A 19,841-nucleotide genomic window follows, 5' to 3' on the forward strand; every position below is an offset into this window, starting at 1 on the left:
TCCCTTATTTATAGCAGCTCTTTTTGTGGAAGCAAAGAATTGAAAATTGAGGGGATGCCCATCGGCTAAGGAATGGTTGAACAAGTTGTGGTGTATGATTGTGGTAGAATACTATTGTGCTATAAGAAATGACAAGCAGGAGGATTTCAGAAAAGCCTGGAAAGACTGATGCAAAGTGAAGTGAGCAGAACCAGGAGAACATTGTACACAATGACAGCAATATTGCGTGATGATCTGCTGTGAATGGCTTAGCTCTTCTCAGCAATACAATGATCCAAGACAATTCCAAAGGACTCATGATGAAAAGTACTATCCACCTCCAGAGAAAGAACTGATGGAATCTGAATGCAGATCAAAGCATACTATTTTTTACTTTAATTCTTTGTGGTTTGTGTTTTCTTTTACTGCATGACTAATATGTAAATGTGTTTTACATGATTGTGCATGTACAACCTGTATCAAATTGCTTATTATCTCAGGGAGGGGGAGGAGGGAGAGAGAAAGTTTGTAATGCAAAGTTTAAAAAAAAAGCAGATGTTAAAATTGTTTTTACATTTAATTGGGAAAAAATAATAAAATATTGTTTAAAAAAAAACTCAACTTCCCTTTTTATATCATTTTCCCATCCAAATTTTTGTCCATGTGCTGTCTACTAAAGCTTCACTCTCCCCATATTCCTATAACTCACTTTTTTGGAGGGCTGGAAGGAGGGTGAGGGAGGAAACTAACTTGTGCTTTCATTGATATAGGGAGCAAACTCTCTTTACCTATGCACATCAACACCTGCTCTATAATATATAGGTCATAGAGAGTTGCACGAGGGAACTGGGAGGTTAAATTTGCCTTGGCTTACCCAAACAGTATCCACCAGACAGGGCTTAATCTAGACTACAAGGTCTGCTCTCTATCCACCACTTCAGATTGCCTCCCACCACTCAAAAGAAGTTCATAATTCCTAATTCTGCTTCAATATTAAAAACCCCATGTGCCCAGGAAATGCCTCTCCTATCCTAAAGAAGGGAAGGCACCAGCAGTCAGGTAGCATTCCTATGTAGGGATGACGTCTTTTTTCATACCAAGCACCAAAGCACCACTGTGATTCTCATCTGCTTTGGGAGCCACTGACCTCACCAGCAGGTACTGATCCCTCCCATCCCATCTACAGACACTAAAACAGCCTTCACTCCATACTTGCTTTGGAAGCAATCAATCAATCACCCATTGAGCATTTACCAAGCCTTCCTAGTGTCAGGCATTTGCTTCCATCTCACTGTGATGTATAACCAGAATCAGTGTCTGTATATTCCCTTTGCTCACCTCTCCACAGCTATTCTCCAAAAATTCCAACCTGGGACTACTTCCCAATTTTCCCAATAACCCCACAATATAGCCTGCTTTCCTTGGAACCTCTGGGGACACATCTGTTTTTCTCTTTTCTTTCTCTTTGCCCACAGGGTCTTGAGCTCTTGAACATCTCATAAAGATTACAGAACAGCAAGGGTGATGGAGGTTAGGGAAGTAGGGATGCTTTTTACCCATACAGACGTGTCTTTCATTCCTCACCTTAGACCTGTCTCTTCGTTTCCTTCCCCCATCTCTCCTGCCTCTCTCCCCACTCCCCAACATGTATAGTCATTGATTCTACAAGCAAGCCACTTATTCAGTCCACTCAAAGGATATCTCATCTACTTCAGAAAGGAGGCTCTGCCTTGCCAACCACTCTGTTGAGGCTTGTCATAAGTGGGAATCCTCCCATTGCTCTTTATCAGCCCTGTCTAATTCGATAAACACAATTTCTAGGTTATCATGAATGAATAAATAAAAAATTTTAAGTACTAACTATGGGTCAAGCACCGTGTTGGTGACACATATAGCAAATTGAGAAAACCTGTGATCTTGAGGAGCTGATATTCTAATTGGGAGAGATGTTCACATATGGCAGGGTTCAGCATTAGGGCAGATGCCCAGGTCCTGTGGTCCCTGTGGTGCATGTAGATAGTAAGGGCCAGTAGACCTTTGTCTTACCAGAATAATTGTAGCTAGTGATTCCCAGTTCACAGAAGCTGTGTGAGTGGCCATGTCAGCCTCAAAGCTAGGTTCTTGAAGGGGCCTACCTATCTCCACTGGGAAGGGTAGGTCAGCATAGAATCTAGGCAGGAGGTAGAGTGGACATTGGGGGAAGGCCTCCTTTGTGGCTTGGTAGGGACCTAGAGTGGATAGGGATGGTGCCTCCAATTAGGGCCTGGTAGAGTTTATCTTTATCATCCAAGCAATTAATTAAAAAGCCAAGGATAGAGAGCCATAGGTTGCCACACCTCCAATTTTTCCACTAGTGAATAGAGCACTGGGGTGGGAATCAATCATCATCCTGAATTCAAATACAACCTCAGACTCTTAGCTATGTGACCTTGAGCAAGTGACCAAACCCTGTCTGCCTCAGGTCCTTACCTTTAAGATGAGCTGGAGAAGGAAATGGCAAACCACTTCAGTATCTTTGCCAAGAAAACCCCAAATAGGGTCACAAAGGGTTGGACATGTCTGAGACAACTGATAGACAACAAAAATGACCATTCGCTCACATTTCATGGTCTTATCTACAAGCCTATGATGGGAACTTGGTAGACATTTTGCTGAACACGAGATGTCTGTAATATTCCCCTGAGTTGTCTTTTTTTGGAGAAGTTAGGAGTACATCTGGGACCTGTTAATCCATTGTTGCAGGTAGATACACCCTTCCCTGGTGCAAATCAGCAACTTGGCTGTGACTTGTAATCTTGGAGAAATGCTTAGGGAATGTGAGCTGAAGGAATCTGCTCATGGTTATGTGGCCAGTATATAGGACTTGGATCTCATTAGTCCTGACTCTTAGGCAGGTTTTCTATGTATTACCCTCTGCTATTCCTCTCTAATATATGGACTTTAATTAGAGATGGAAATAAGGCCATTTTGTCACTGATGTCAAACTAGATAGTAAGTCTCTATATTCTGGATCCATTCTTTCCTCCTTTTTTAATGAGGAAATTTGTCCATCTTCAGTCCTTTATAAATTCTCTTGTTCTCCATGATTTCAGAAAGATGGTCATATCAATTGTCTGAGCCTAGTCCCTTGCCTCTACAAAAAAAAGAGAAGAGAGGGAAGTACATTTTCTCAACTCTTCTCCTGAATCAAACTTGGTTATTACGAATACACAGCATTCAATTTTAGTTTTTTCCATCTTTCAATTTTCATTGTGGTAGTTATTGTGTATATTCTTTTTCTAATTTTGCTTATTTCACTCCACATAAATTCATATAATTTTTCCCTGCATTTATCATCACATTCATTTTTATTATTCATGAACCACAATTTGGTTAATCATTCCCCCATTAATGGGCATTTCCTTTTGCTACCACAAAAGAGTACAATGATGAATCTGATGTGATGAAATAAGCAAAATCAGAAAAATAATATGCACAATTATTACCACAATGAAGCAGTTTGGAATCATGCAATTAAAGTGACTAAAATCTGCATACTTTTTGATCCAGAGATGCAATTACTAGGATTATACCCCAAGGAGACCATTGATAAGAAGAAAGTCCCCATATACACCAAAATATTTCTGGCAATATTTTTCATGAAAGCAAAGAATAGGAAACATAATAGATGTTCATTGATTGAGGAATGGCTTAACAAATTGTGGTACCTGAATGTAATAGAATATTTCTGTGCTGTGAGAAATGATGAATGTGATGCAAACACAGACACAAGGAAAGATCCACCTGAAATAATGCAGAGCTAAGTAAGCAGAATCAAGAAAACAATATTCACCATGGCTACAACAATGCAAATAGAAAAAAAACAAGAAAAAAATGAAACGTGAATATTCAAAATTATAAAGTATAAGCATTGGCTCAAAAGAATTCAGTTTTACCCTACCCCTTTGCAGAGGTGGGAGCTCCACATGTATTTTCTGACTTTTTTCAATGTATTAATCGGTTGTGCTGATTTTTTTCCCTTTTCCTCTTTTTTTTTTTTAAAAAAAAACTGTTTTTCACATGGATGGCTCTCTGGGACACTGAGGGGGAGACATACTGGGGGAAACTATGATAACATAAAAAAACAAAAGACAGCAATAATAACTCATCACCAGGAAGTTCCTGTGTATGTGCCCAATAGCTGGTTTAAGCCAGCTTCATTTCAACAAGATCTGCAAGGCTCTTTCAATCATAATCATGTCAGCAAACTTTCCTAATTGCAAGGCCCTTGAAATTGATAAGGAGGGAAGGAGTCTCAGTTCAGCCAATCACTGATGAACTGACCCCAAGGTCTCCCTCCCACTTGGTCCCTGTAAATTCTCCCAGCAATAGCAGTCAGGGATAGGGATAAGACCCAGAGTTCTAGGCTCTTGATCAGCCTGCATCCCACTACACCCATACACATCACTGACTGTGCTTGCTGTGGGTCTGAAGAACTGGAGGGGCCTACATTTGTATGTCTATGAGTGATAGACTGCCTGACTTGTGATCTGTGAGAGCTTGTTTTCCTTCTAGGTGACTTATCCACCATCTCCTCACAGGGACATCATAATATATATGTAGCACCCCTTACAGGGCAGCTAGGTGGTATCATAGTGCACAGAGCACTAGGAAGACTCATATGGCTTCAGACACTTACTAGCTATGTGACCCTGGGCAAGTCACTTAACCCTGTTTGCCTCAGTTTCTTCATCTGTAAAATGAGCTGGAGAAAGAAATGGTGAACCACTCCAGTATCTTTGCCAAGGAAATCCCAAATGGGGTCACTAAGGGCTGGACATGACTGAAATGATTGAACAACAACAAAGCACCACTTATAGAACAACTTCCCCAACTCCCATTCAAACTTGTGGTTTGGGGTCCCCAGAGTGAGTTGCTTACTTCTCCTCTCTGGGGTCTGGGGGTTACCTTAAGGGGTTGGGATTTCGTAGACTTCTGAATACCACTGTGTTCTGTATCAACAACCAACAAGTTGAACTTCATTAGCTTTTAGAAAAAGGATTTCAAGAAGAGGTATAACAAGGAAATTTGTATAAAACAGTCCCCCCAAACAGAAGCACACTCTTTCCTTTCACACACACCATGAGAATGAGCTCAAATTTATAGTACAATTGTAGCAAGGCACATGTGTAGAGGACCCATGTGATCAAGGGATGCTTCTTTACTCTTGGCCCTGGCAATACTTTTCTTGCTTCATGTAGACCTCATGGAGTTCCCCTTAGGTATATAGCTCTTGACTGGGCAGGACACAGATTGCTCTCTTCTATTAGACTGGGCTCTTTTTCTGAGTCAGGCTGATGCTACTCTGCTGCTGGGGGTTAGCTTTCTCTCCCTCTTTCTGCTTGGGTACTGAACAAGGGGAATATACCAGGCATCACCCAGCTGCTTGGCTCATTCCTTATGGGGATCAATTGCTATCAGGCTAGACTCTTTGCCACTTTGTTATCTCTCTAGACCTGGTAATGCCAACAAGGTTGCTGCTAGGTCATCTCTGAACTCCTAAGCTACCATTATCAACTCCACTGGACTCTGCTACCAACTGTGATCACCAGTGAGGACTCACAAGGTCACTTTCTGGATACCTACCACAGAATACTCATTTGCCTAATATCAGGAAAGAATAAAGACAGCAAGAAACAGAGTTGCCACATGCTCGCAAACACATGGAAGCTTGGTGAAAGAGTGTGGCCATTGCCCCTCTTCCACCCAGTAGTTCAAAGTAGCCCTGTTCACTTGAAGTCACCAAGGGAAAAGACTGAGAGACAGGTAGAACATGCTTTTTGTAGGAACACTCAGTTTCAGCTCGGGACATCCTGGGCCACTAGTTTTTTCAGTTTCATACCCATTTAGAAGACTTTTTGTCATCACATAGTAAGTACCCACTTATGGCCAGAAATGGGCTCATCAAAGATTGTGTGTGATTGAATTTGAAGCAGGCAAATATCAATTCATGCTCTAAGAACTGAAACCACATGAGGAAATATTGGTCAATCCGTCCATTACACGCATAAACATATACCAAATAGATGGATGGAGTCACAAACAGCTTGGAAAATCAGAGGTAAAGCTTGTGCTTATCTTTGAAGGAAAACTAGGAGTTCTAAGACATGGAGATGAAGAATAGTAGAAATAATTAAGTTGGGACCAGGGTTGAATTTAAGGAGAAAGGTAATGAAGTCAGCTTTGGACACATAGAGTTTGAGATGTCTTTGGGATATCCAGATCAGACTGTCCAGTAGGCAATTGGTGATGGAGAGAGGTTAGCTTTGAAAGGTAGATCTGGAAGTCATTGTCATGGAGATGATGATCATACCCAAGGGAGTTGATGAGATCACCAAGTAACTGTAAAGTGAAAAGAGGTTCTGGGAAAGCACTTTGGGGTACACTCATGGTTATCAAGTCTGATATCCTTGATGTCATGGTCCTCTTTGAGAACAAAGGACAAACAAGTCTGATATAGATAAAGATCTAGAGCAGACAGAAGAGTCTTCAGTCAGATGGAAGAAGAAAATAATTGGTTCAAGTCCTACCTTGGACACAAACTGTGTGATCCCTGGGCAAGTCACTTAACGTACCTTATTAACTCCTGTGGCTTCCTATTATCTCTAATACAGGGGTGGGGAATACAGGTGGCCCTCTAGATCCTCGGTATAGCCCTTCTACTGAATCCAAACTTCACAGAACAAATCCCCTTAATAAAAGGATTTGTTTGGTAAAACTTGCACTCAGTCAAAAGGTACCCCTTGGAGTCTAGTGTCAAATATAAACAAACTTTTGAGTCCAAGTTTTACAGAACAAATCCTTCTATTAAGGGGATTTATTCTATGAAGTTTGGATTCAGTCAAAGGGCCATACTTGAGGACCTAGAGGGCCATGTGTGGCCTTAAGGCCGAAGGTTTCCCACCCCTCTGAGTCTAGGGTCAAATATAAACAAACTCCTCTGGCATTTAAAGTTCTTCACAACCTGGCCTCTTCCTATCCCTCCAGTCATGTTATACAATGCTTCCCTCCACGCATCCTACCCTCCAGCCACACTGGCCTACTTGCTATGCCGCCTCCTGTCTCCATGCCTCTGCATTCACATTTGCCCATGCCTGGAATGGTGAAGGTCATGGATTTCGTATGAGGAAAAGGGGTTTTGCTGAATTTTCCCTGCTCTAACATCACATGCAGAGAATGGTCTCCTTCTGCCCACCTGCTACTTGGGGTCTCTGGTTTTCTTCAAGACTCAGCTCAAGAGCCACCTTCTTCAGGGGCCTTTCCTGGTCTGCTCAGGTCCTGTAAGCCTTCCCACCCAAGGTTACTTTGGGTCTGCTTTCTATATACTTGTAAACCTGCATGTAGTTTCCTCTCCACACCACCCCCCATTAGAATGTAAGCTCCTCGACGGCAGTAAGAATTCTACTTTTGCCTTTGTACCCCCATCACTTAGCACAGTGCCTGACACATACTGGGTACTTAATAAATCCTTGTTATCTGATTGCTTGGTTGTTTGTTCCTAGATATTTTCAGTCCTGGCTATGGCTAACACATAATAAAGGGCAGCATTTATGAAAAGGAGGGAGCACAGCCTATTAAATCCTGAAATGCTAGGTTCTTCTTTCATAGGGAAATCTATTATCAGCTCAATTGGAAGCAACTCTGCCCTCCCTCTCCATTTGCTAACTGGCTCCCACAGACCCAATAGCCACTGTGGCTCCGCCTCCTCCATCTCCTCCTCCTCCTCCTCCCTATCCTGGGATGCTAGTGGAAGAGAGGGAGGGAGGGAGAGAAAGAAAAACAGAGAAAGATGACCAAAGAGAATGCATGGGTTAGGGAACATCTTCCAGTAAGGACAGCCAGCTTTTCATTCTAGCTGCTGGAAGTAGAAGAATAAACATCTGTAACATCTGGAAAGAAGCTTCCCATGAGCTCTGCAGGCCCTGGGCAGCCATAGGAAAATTGATCTCCTTGAGAAACTTCATTGGCCATTCTGGATGCTGAGCAAAGAACCCAGAGAAAAGAACAGCAGACCACTGGATTTGACTATCTAATTCTAGTGCTCCTAACTTGCTTTGTCCACCCCCACCTCCCACCTCCCGCCTCTGCTCTCTAACCATTTGCTGCTTTTGGGGAGGGAGATATCTTCCACCAGGCATCGACCTCTTAGGAGAACTCTCAGCAGCAGCCTGGAAGCCTCCTTTCAGCCAGGTCATTGACATTCTCTGAATGGCCAACCCCTTTTGATGTCCCCAGGTAAGAATGATAGTCAGCCGAGGTCCTCTTTCCTGTTGGAAACAGATGGAATCTGGTATCAATGGGATACTCATAGTTCTCCAGCTTCCAGCCAGTGAGGAGGCAGAGGATGTCGGCTGGGGTTTGGTGTTAGAGGGATAACAGCCGTGCTCTGACCTCTAGCTAGATAGAAGGTAGGGGTGTTGGGGGAGGGATAGAAGCCAGCTTTAAGCTGCCTGCTCCTAGCTAAATGTCAGAGTGTCTGTATGATGATACTTTTCTTATGGCCAGACTGGACTGACCAGCTTCAGGGGCTGTGTCTCCACTGCACTACATCTGTACTTGTCTTTTAATTAATGTTTTCCACGTGTACCTTAATGAAAGTAAATAGATGCAGGCTGATCAAGTGAACGTGATTGGCACATAGATGTAGAACAGAAAGGGACCGTAGAGATCAAATGTCCTTATTTTACAGATGACGAAACTGAGGCTCTGGGAAATAAAGTAACATGCTCCAGGTCACATAGCTAAGAACTAGAAAATATGGGATTTGAACCCAGGACTTCTGACTCCAAATCTAGTATTTTTTTTCTTGATACCACACTGCTTCTTCCTTGTCCCCAAGGTGTTAATAGAACAAAATAAGACAGAAAAGGAATGCTCTTTTTTCCCCATCATGAGGGGATTGCCTTTGGTTTCTACAGCAGACTGGAAACTGGGGGAGAGTTGAGCTAAATCATGGTCTGAATGAGGTTGATATTGCTGCCTTACCCTTCGCTTTAAGCAGGCTTCTTGTAGGGAATGGAATTAGAGGGCAGTGTTAAATCAAAGTAGAATGTGGCTCAGTAATGCAGTGGGAAGGAAGGAAGAAAAGAAAAAAGGAGGAAGAAAAGAAGGAAGGAAGAAAAAAAGGAAGGGAGGGAAGAAGCATTTATTAAGCACCTACTATGTGCCAAGCATTGTGATAAGCACTTTTAAAATATCTCATTTGATCCTCACAACAGCCCTGGGAGGTGGGTTCTATTATCGTCTCCATTTTACAATTGAAACTGGGGCAGACAAAGGTCAAGTGACTTGCCCAGGGTCACACAACTAGTAAGTGTCTGAGGCCAGGTTTGAACTCATCTTCCTAGCATTTATAGTTAGAATTTCTATATATCCTACTATGTACCAGGCACTGTGTGCTAAGTGCTTTACAAATATTATCTCTTGATTCTCACAGCAATCCTGGGAGGCAGGTGCTATTAATTATTAGGCTATTATTATTCCTGACTAAAGGCCCAGAGCTCTATCCATTGTATTACTCTAGAAAGGCTCAGTTTGGAGCCAGAGGACGTGGGTTCAAATCCCAGCACTGCCACTTATGATGCTTTTGAGAAAGTTACTTTACTTTCTTGGGCCTGTTACTTCATCTATAAGATAGGGGTTGGGGTGGGGTTGTTTGGTTGAACTAGGTGACCCCTCCCTTCTAATTCTGAATCTGTGATCCCATGAAGAAATGAAAACTATATTGCAAGACAGACCAGTGTGGGAGAATACAAAAAGGCTAGAACAAAAGTGCGCTAGGAATCAAGAGGAAAATTACTTGACCAGAATGAAGCCAGGAGCTAGAGTGATGGATTGGGGGTTTGGGGTAGAGATCATTGAAACCTGAGTGTGGAAACAAACAAACAAACATCCACTCTCAGTAAGGACCTTACTTTACTCATATAAAATACTGTGGACTCACATCCACATTCCCCATCCACACATGTGCAGAAACTGGCCAGTAAGGGCCTCTCCTTGAAGGACCAAAGGAAAGTGTCCTTTTCCTCCTCATATTTTTCTTGCATTTAGGAAAAGGGCAATTCCAATTATTGCCAAAGATCTGGAACGATTTCCTCTTGGTTTCCAGTTATAAATTAATGAATTTGCCCCCATAGGTTAATCATTTGAGATGGGACAGGGAGAAGATTTGATCAAAACATCTTGTCCTCATTTGTCAAAGAAGGAGGTCAGATGGGGTAATTTCGGAGGTTCCTCCCCGCTCTGTTCTAATATTCCGAGAGTCCACGATTTTCAGACTGAGATTGCCCTAGTGTGAACAGAAGCCTGGTTCCTTATTAACCCCCTTGAAGTACCCGAACGTCTTACTTTTGCTGGTTCCATTTGGAGCGTTTAACTGATTTGACTCTTTGCTACTCCTCATCCCACCCCACCCTCCTGACGAGCTCTCTCCCTAGCCCCCACTCCCGTATACAGAATTGGAAGGAAATCAACATTCTAATCTAGCTACAACAGCACTGGCCTTGGAGTCAGAAAGCCTGGGATGGAGTTCCCGGGCTTATCACTAACACAGCTAGTGGCTGTGTGACCTTGAGCAAGGCATTTCTAATCTTGAGGGTGAGGGTGGAGAGAGGTGGATTAGATGAATCTAAGGTGTCTGATCCAGCTCTGACCAGCTATAAGTCTGGAATTCTATAAATTCAAATTCCTCTGAGTGATATTCGGGGGTCAAGGACCCTAGATCTAGAGCTACAAGGGGCCTCAGAGGTCGCATAAAGCAAACCTTTCATTTTTATAGATGAGGAAACAGAGAGATTACATCACTTGCCCAATGTCACACAAATGGTAGAGCTGAGATTTGAACTCAGGTCATCACCCTTGTACTACTGTGACTTTCTGTGAACCTCCCCAGCTGGTCATAGCTTGGGGGCTAGAAGGGACCCTAGAGGTCATATAATCCATTCTCTTCATTTTCAGATGAATAAATTGAGAGCCAGGGAGGTAAAGCAACTTACCCAAGGGCACACAGGTTGTAAGTTGCGGAATTGGGATTCGAACACAGGTCCCAGCAGAGTCAAATCTCATTATATGGAGGGAGGATACATTTCCCCCTCTCTTATAGTCCCATTCTTAGCATGGCTCATCCTCTTCCCCTTCATTATTGTGCTCAGTGAGAATAGCAACAGATAATAAGATATGGAAGAACAGGAGCGGTCTGCAGAATTACTTCCCTGTTGATGGTATCCAAGAGACTTAACGAAGCTACATCTCTGCAGGGCACACTACATGTGAAGGACTTTTGTAGTCAACATGAAAAGGGATCCTGGAAACTCTTTCTTCCAAGGCTGCTAAAGGAGTAGTTCACTAGCCCCATTTTCAAGGAGAAAATAAGAGATGAGAGGGGAGGAAAGAAGAAGAGAAGAGAGAAGAGTAGGGAAGGGAGAGAAGAGGAGAAAGGAGTGGAAAGGATTAGAGAGAAAGGGAGGGGAGAGGAGAAGAAAAAAGAAAAGGAGAGGAGAGAAGAGATGAGAGGAAAAGAGAAGAGAGGAGAGGAGAGAAAGAGAGGATAGGAAAGAAGAGGGGAGGGGAGGGGAGAGGACAGGAGAGGGAGGGAGAGCAGGGTAAGGGAGTAGAGAAGGAAGGAAAGGAATGGAGAGGAGGGGAGGGGTGGAGAGAGAAGGGAAGGGAGAGGAAATGGAAGGGGAAGGGAGGAGAGGGGAGAGGAGGGGAAAGGATTAGAGAAGAAGAGATTGGATAGGAGAAGAAAAGACAGGAGAGGAGGAGGGGTGGAGAGGAGAGAAGGAGAGGGAAGGGGAGAGGAAAGAAGAGAAGGGGAAGGAAGGGGTAGAGAAAGAAGGGAATGGGGAGGTGAAGTGGGAGGAGGAAAGGAGAGGGCCTCCATATCTGAGAACTTTCAGGCAATCCACCAACTATCTATTCATCCATCTATCCACTGATCCATCAATACATTCTAGGTACTGTATTGTATACTGGGGAGACAGACAAAATAAAGTTATCTTTGGCCTCAAGGAGTTTCACAATATATTATCAGCAAATTTTCCTTGAGCAGCTGTTAAATGCTATGCTAGGCATGCAAAGGCACTGTTCTTGTCCTCTAGAAGCTTGCAGTCTAGTTAGGGAGAAAGGATCTATTTACATGAAAAGCTAACTAACCACACTAAATGGTTTATGAGAAGATGCCAATAGAGTGATGCTACCCAGAGGGTGGGCCGAATTGGTCAGAAGGCCTCATAGAATAGGAAGGACTTTGATTGAGCCTTGAAGGACAGGTAGGAATTGACTAGGCAGACAGCAGGGTGATAGCAAAGGAGGGCATTTCAGCATGGGGCAATGATACAAGCAAAGGCCTGAAGGAAAGAATGCATACAGAGCTTGGAAGAAAAAACTAAAATCTCTCCTATTCTGTTGATACATCTTATCCTATCCTAAGAATCCTCTGAGGAAAAAAAAATCACTCTGCCATTTTCCATTCTGCCATTTCCTGCCATTCCAGCACCTCCAGTTTGGTGTGGTGAAAAGAGAGCTGGATTTGCAATTAGTGGACCTGGGTTAAGGTTCCTTCTCTACCTCTTCTCACCTGTGTGATCCTAGGCAAGGCTTGATGGTCTCTTCTCTGCCTCATAGTTCTAAACCTCTGGTCATATCATAAGGAAGTTCTTCCTTATGTCTACCCTCACCTTGTCTGAAAACATGTCCAAATAAAGACTTGTTCCTTAAACAAAATGTGGAGAAGATGTAGATTTTGTAGAAGGAGAGCTGGAAAAAGACCTTGGAGGTCAACCAGTCCAACTTCCTTATTTTCGAGTTAAGGAAGCTGAAGCTGAGGAGAGTTGTGACTCACCCACTACGACAATACTGGTAGTCAGTGTAAGAGGTGGGATTTGAATTAGGTTGCCTCTACAACCAGGAGTATATACCATGGTGTTTGCTTGTATCTGGAAGACTTGGCTGCGTACAAACAGGTGATCTGAGAGACTGGGACTTTGCAGGCCATTTTCTTCCCAATCTGAATTTTCTTGCCTTCTGGGAAAGTAGGTGAGAAATACGGTGACTTTTTGTTTTGCTTGTTTTTGTAAATGTTGTGATCAAAGCCTTGAGGGTCAGGGCAATTATCTTATGGGATGCTATCAAATTGCCAAACAGGAGCCTGAACATCTACCTCTTCCTCCTGGGGTTTTTACCCTCCCTGCACATAGGTACCCTGTTTGCCTCAGTTTCTTCATCTGTAAAATGAGCTGGAGAAGGAAATGGCAAACCACTCCAGTATCTTTGCCAAGAAAACCCCAAATGGGGTCTGAAAAATGAGTTAACAACAACAAAATCACTTTGAACCAGCTCTTTCTTATAAATTCAGAGGTGGGGAGGGGGTCTCCTAAGTGGTGTCATGTGCTCAATCATACTGTATCCATAGGGAGCTCCTGAGAAATATTATCAAAAATCCCAATTTCTCAGGGGGATCTCCTAGAACTCTGTGGGGGGCAATAGTCATTGCCTTCTGAGAACCTGACCTGCCAATGGTTATGGAAATTGGGATAGCGATTCAAGAGGAAGACACAGCCCAAGTAATCTCTGTTCTCCAAGTCTGGCATTCTTTCTACCATACTCCATGTTCTCAGTCTTTTGGAGAAAGCTCCTGCTTCAGTTAGGAGACAGGCTTTCAGAGATCCCTTCCAGCTCTGAGATCCTGGGATCCTATGAGTTCCTTCATACCTGGGTTGAAAGAAATTGGCATGGATTCCTAAGGAAACTTGAGAGCTCCCTGGAAATCTTTAGAGCTATCTGGAAGGCTTGGGTGAAATATTACCTCCCCAAAAGGAGAAGGATTAAGTGATTAGAACTGAGAATTTAGGGAGTAACTTGTCAAGTATATTCCTTTTCCATGACCTATTACATCTCCTGCTTTGTTTCTTAGCAGTTTTATTTTGCTTCTTCCTCCAGAAGGGGCATCCCAGTGCAAATGGAGTTTCTCAGCCATGGTCACATCCTCATTTGCTCCCAAATTAGAACTTGGCATGTGACATTAGGATCCCAATCAGATCTTCCCCAAGAAGGGGTGTAATAATTAGCTGGCATTTGTATAGGTTTTAAGACTTGCAAAGCACTTCAAAGGATTAGACATTTAGAGCTGGAAAAGGTCTCAGAGGTCCCTGAGTCCATGTTTCCTCATTTTACAGTTGAGGAAACTGAGGCCCAAAGGTGTAAAGTAATTTGCCTGTAGTCACACAGGTACTAAGTACTAAGTGTTGGGATTCAAATGGGTATGGAGAACACAAAAGGTATACTTAAGGTGTGAATTCTATAGTGATGAGCTCACAGACTCCTAACTTGATATTACCTAAAAGATTTAGTGTGGGCAGCTAGCTGGCACAGTGAATAGAGTACTGGGCCCAGCGTCAGGAAGACCTGAGCTCAAATCTGGCCTCAGACACTTACTAGCTGTGTGACCCTGGGTAAGTCACTTAACTTGCCTTAGTTTCCTCATCTGTAAAATGAGCTAGAGAAGAAAATTGCAAACCCCTCCAGTATCTTTGCCAAATGGGATCACAAAGAATTGGACACAACTGAAAAATGACTTAACAACAAAAAATTTATTTTGAACCAGTCTTTCCCTTTCTTGGAAATCCAGAGCTGGGGGGAAGGGGTCTTCTAAGTTGTGTCATATGCTCAATCATACTGTAGCAGGGCAGAGTGGTACAGTGGAAAGTGCCCTGGCTCTGGAGTCAGGGAATCTGAATTTATGTCTTCTCCCTATGTGGCTGTGAACAAATCACTTAATGCCTCTGGGCCTCAGTTTCTCCAACTGTAAAATGAGGGATAGGTTTGTACCTGACAGCCTCTAAGGTCCCTATGCTTTTCCTTCTCCTGGTTCCCCATATTTTATCTCCCTCTATTTTCTCTAAAAGCTCCCCTTTGTGGATTTTATCTTTACATGGCCCGGGGTTACCTACCAGCAGGTATGGATGGCATGGAGGCAATTTTCACATCTTCAGGTTTCATCATCTTCTAAGTTCAAACAGAATCTTGGGGGGGCATCCACAGTTTACAAATTATTATTCATGCCCACACACACACAAGGATGGTCTCAACTTCATACATTGTAGAGGGGCAGGAGTCTGGTTTAGAGAAAAACTTAAAATCTTCTGTAGCCTTAGCTACCCATTTACAGAATGGCCATCACAATACATTCAGTTCAACTCAGCTCAACTCAACAATTATTTATTAAATGCCTGCTCTGTGGTATGATACAAAACCAAAAAAAAATTCCTGCCCTCAAGGAGCTTACATTCTACTGGAGAGAAATAATGTATAGACACATAATTCAAAACAGAATAGACACAAAATTTCAAAAGTAATGGGGATGAGGGTGGGGCACCAAAGACTGGAGGAACCAGGCAAGGTCTCTGGTAGCACTTGATCTGAGCCTTGAGGGGAGCTGGCCCATCCAAGAGGTAAAGGTGAGGAAGGAGAACATTGCATGTTCAGGCAAATCCCATCTGAGCCTAAAAATTTTGCTATAATCCCTGATTAACCTTTCCATGCCACTGTCCCTTGGTCCTGGGACCATTTTTCAGTCTGTAGCTAATGATTGTCAAGGTGCCATCCATGAATTGCTCTTACGTGTCAACTGGGAGATAGTTTTCTCATGAAAAGGCATCTTAGTCTGGTCAGATCCTTTCCGAGAAGGTTAGAAGTCAGGCTGATGAACATCAGATTGTGACCATATTCACATTCAGGTGTATCCTCACCCATCACAGTGAGGAGACAAATCCACTGAACATCAGAATCAGTGTCAGACTTTTGTATTTATTATTCTGATCTTTGCCCAAAAGTCCAGACCATTGGCTCATTCCATTGAGTTTCTAGCCTTCGGAATGGCCTTTTGTAGTTCTAAGGAATCTGTTCTTTAAGTCAGGTAGCACAGCATGCTGGGAAAAGCAATGCATTTGGAGTCAAAGGACCTGGCTTCACATGATGCTTCTCTCATTCACTGTGTGATTTGGGCTAGTCACTTAATCTCTCTGGCCTCAATTTCTTCATCTGCAAAAAAGGAGGGTTCAGTTCCTTGTCCTATAAGGGTCTTTCCATCTCTGAGATTTAGTTTTCCTCATGTGTAAAGGGAGGAGGTTAGACCCCATAATCTCTAAAGTCCCTTCTCATTAGAAATCTATGATCCTATGATTCAGGAACTACAGGGTTGTTGTCCCTGCTTTGACTGGGCATACAGTAAAATCTCTTTAATTCAGACTTTGTTAACAGAAGATTTGTGATAATGTGATCACATGTTGGATTGAAGGAAAGGAAAGATGTAGAGAGGGTAAAGTGTAGTGCCTCAGGGGCAATCATCTTCAGGCTATTACAAGGGGTAGAGTAGCAATGGTCTTTCAGAGAGCCTGCCTTCAACTGAACCCTGCCCCCCTCCCAGTTCCACTAAGATCTCTGCTGCTCCTCCAGATCTCAAAGAGTGCCTGGAGTGCAATACTTTGACAGTAGGAATGCACACTGAGTCAGGTGAAGGTCATGGATTTCATATGAGGAAAAGGGGTTTTGCTGAATTTTCCCTGCTCTAACGTCACATGCAGAGAGATGTAAGGTATTGGCTAATTTGAGAGCTGAATTATTCAAGTGGCTGAAGCATACAGGGAAGGATAAGCATGAGGGTTAGAAGAGAGCATCAGCCATGAAGAAGGGCATTCCTAGTTTCTTGGGCAGAGGCAGTCTACCACTTGAGGCCCATGGGCTCCAGCTTGTTTCAAAAGTCAGGTGGCCTATTATTCTTAGCCACCATTAATGCAGGTCCCCTGAAAACCTAGCATTGGTCATCGTTCGTACCTGAACATGATAAAGCTTTCTTCCTTCCTTCCTTCCTTCCTTCCTTCCTTCCTTCCTTCCTTCCTTCCTTCCTTCCTTCCTTCCTTCCTTCCTTCCTTCTTCCTTCCTTCCTTCCTTCTTTCCTTCCTTCCTTCTTTCCTTTCTTCCTTCCTTCCTTCCTTTCTTTCTTCCTTTCTCTTCTTTCCTTCTTTCCTTTCTTTGTTTCTTTCTATGTTTCTCTCTCTTTCTTTCTCTTCCTTCTTAATCAGCATTCCCGTCAGCCAGGTAAACTTTACCACATCTCAACTAGAAAGCCAGAGTAGAGCCAATTACCGAGGGAAATGTGTCTATGTAGGGGGGTGACCACTGACAGGTAAAAGCTCCTCAGGGCTCTCCAAAAGCAATACAGATCATGTGAAGGCTGGCAGCTGACTTAGCATACAGGATGGTTCTGATTTGGGGCTATAATATCCATGTTCCCAATAGCTACATCAGGCAGATTAAACCACCTACTAGTGGGCAATGATCCCTCTTGCCTGGTACCACTCAGATGCCTTAAGTTCATTAGCAGCTGCTCACAACATCTGAGAGCCAGGTTGGGGAAGGTTCTGCCTCCTGCCTGCCTGGGCGTAGCAGAGAAATTCCCTCTGATTTGGGGAAAGTTCTTTTCTTTTCTTCTCTAGTCATTATGTGCCATAGCACAGGGGAAAGAAACTTCTTCCCAAGGTTACTCTAGAGCTGCTATTACATGGATTGCCTGCTACCTGTAAAGTTTGGGTAGAAAGGAGGCTCTAGCAGCCCATTGTTAAGAACAGTAATGATAGCTGCCATTTCTATAGTGTTTTAAGGTTTGCAAAGCATTATATATATGTATATGTATATATATGATATATATATATAAACTCTTTTTATCCTCACAACACCCCTGTGAAGGTAGATGCTATTATTATCCCCATTTCAAAGATGAGGAAACTGAGGCTCAGAGAAGTTAAGTGACTTGCCTAGGGTCACACAGATGGTAAGTATCTGATGGAGGAGTTTAATCCCTGGAACATCTGAATCCAAGTCTAGCACTCTACCCACTATATCACACTACCCCCAACCTACCTTTGGTAAGCCTCCTGGCTTCTTCTACAGACTCAGTCCTTCAGGTAAATACTTAAGTGGGTCTGTGATCTTCTCAACTTGGACATTCCCTCCAGCAATGTAGATTGCAACTTATTCCTGCCTTCCTACCTTGTGCAACTCAGGTCCATGTACTTCCTGCACAGGGAATCCATCCAAAATGTTAGAGCCTTTTTTGGATTTCTCCCAACATTTCGAAGGGTCCAATAGAACAATCTGACCATGTATCATCTCTTGATCTGCCCATCCTTGTTTGTCCAGACCTGTGGTTTCACTGAGGAATTCCTAGTGAGGAAACTCTCACCACCAAAGTCATCTTTTGGGCAGCTTAGAGAGTTGAGAAAGGTGCCTGGGACACAGCCAAGCTCAGTGCCTTGCTGAGAGTCCTGTACCAATTAGTAGGTGTCAGAGGCAGAATCAGAGCCCGGGTCTCTTTGACTCTGAGGCTGGCTGTCTATCCCCTGTATTGTGCAGCTTCTCATCCTCATCCTCATCATGATGAGATTCAGCATTGTATGGTGGGTAGAGAGTCAAATTTGGGGTCAGGATGACCTGGGTTGAAGTTGACAAACAAATAATATGCATGGTTGGAGGGAATTTCTTCACCATGATTTATATACATCAAGGAAATCATAGGTTCTTTTCCAGGAAAAAAAAAGTCCTTTCTTAGGTGCAACATGGTATAGGAGATGAAGAACTGGTCTTAGACTTGGAAAGACCTGGGTTCAAAATCTGCCCCTGACACATATTGGCCAGGTGGCCCTGGGCAAGCCTTAACCTCTCCCCAGCAAGGTAGGTGTAAATCTCATGGGTAAATCTCATTTTGTTCTGAACATAGAATTTGAATGACCTCAATGAGATGCACAGAGTCCCAAAGAAGCAAGGGACAACAACAGTCATCTAGTCCAATCTGTACCAGTAGGAGGACCCTCTGTACAGTATCTCCAAAAAATAGTTTTCCACCTAGAAGCCCTCAAGGGAGGGAGACCCCACTTCCCCAGGCCTTGAGCCCATTAAACTTTTATGTGACTTTAATTATTAGGAAGTTTCTTCTTTATATTGATTGCAAATCTGCCTGACTACAACTTGCACCCATTAGGTGAAGCAGAAAAAAGCCGACCCCTCTGTGTGCCAGCCCATCAAAACTTGAATAAGCTCTCCTGTCCCTTCCTAGGTCTTCCTTTCTCCATCATCAGTTCACCAAGTTTCAGAGACAGAAGAGACCTCAGAGAACAGATGGTCCAATCCACCCCTGACTGACAGATTGCTAGACCAAATTGGCTCTTGTAGAAGAGATGAGAAAATGGACCTCCCTCCCTTCCTTGTAGAAGTGGGGAGACCATGGGTATGCAACTGAATATACTATCAGATTTAGCTGATAAGTCAGTTTTGCTGAACTGCTTTCCCTGTCTTTGTCTTTCTGTATATCTCTGTCTCTGTCACCCTGTCTCATCTTTGCTGCAAGGGATGCTAACTAGGAGAGAAGAGAGAGATATTTAGAAGTGCAGATGATATTAAAAAAAGATATGTCTGACAGGGAAAAGAACATTAGATACAAAAAATTATAGCAGCACCTTTTGCTGTAGCAAATAACAGAAAACGAAAGAAATGTTCACTACTTGGCTGAACAAATTATAGTTTGTAATGTATAATATGGAATGTATAGTATAGTGAGGGATGGAATGTTATTGCATGGTAAGAAATGATGAAAGGGATAGTTTCAGAAAAACCTTGGGGACACTTATATGAACTGATGTAGGGTGAAGTGAGCAGAACCAGAAAAAAACAATTTATAGTTCATAACAACTGCAATATTGTAAAGGAAACCAACTTTGAAAGCCTCAAAAATTCTGAACAGTGCGATGGCCAATCACAACTCCAGAAGACTG

The sequence above is a fragment of the Trichosurus vulpecula genome, chromosome 3 (assembly GCF_011100635.1).
Source record: "Trichosurus vulpecula isolate mTriVul1 chromosome 3, mTriVul1.pri, whole genome shotgun sequence".
Classification (NCBI taxonomy): Eukaryota; Metazoa; Chordata; class Mammalia; order Diprotodontia; family Phalangeridae; genus Trichosurus; species Trichosurus vulpecula.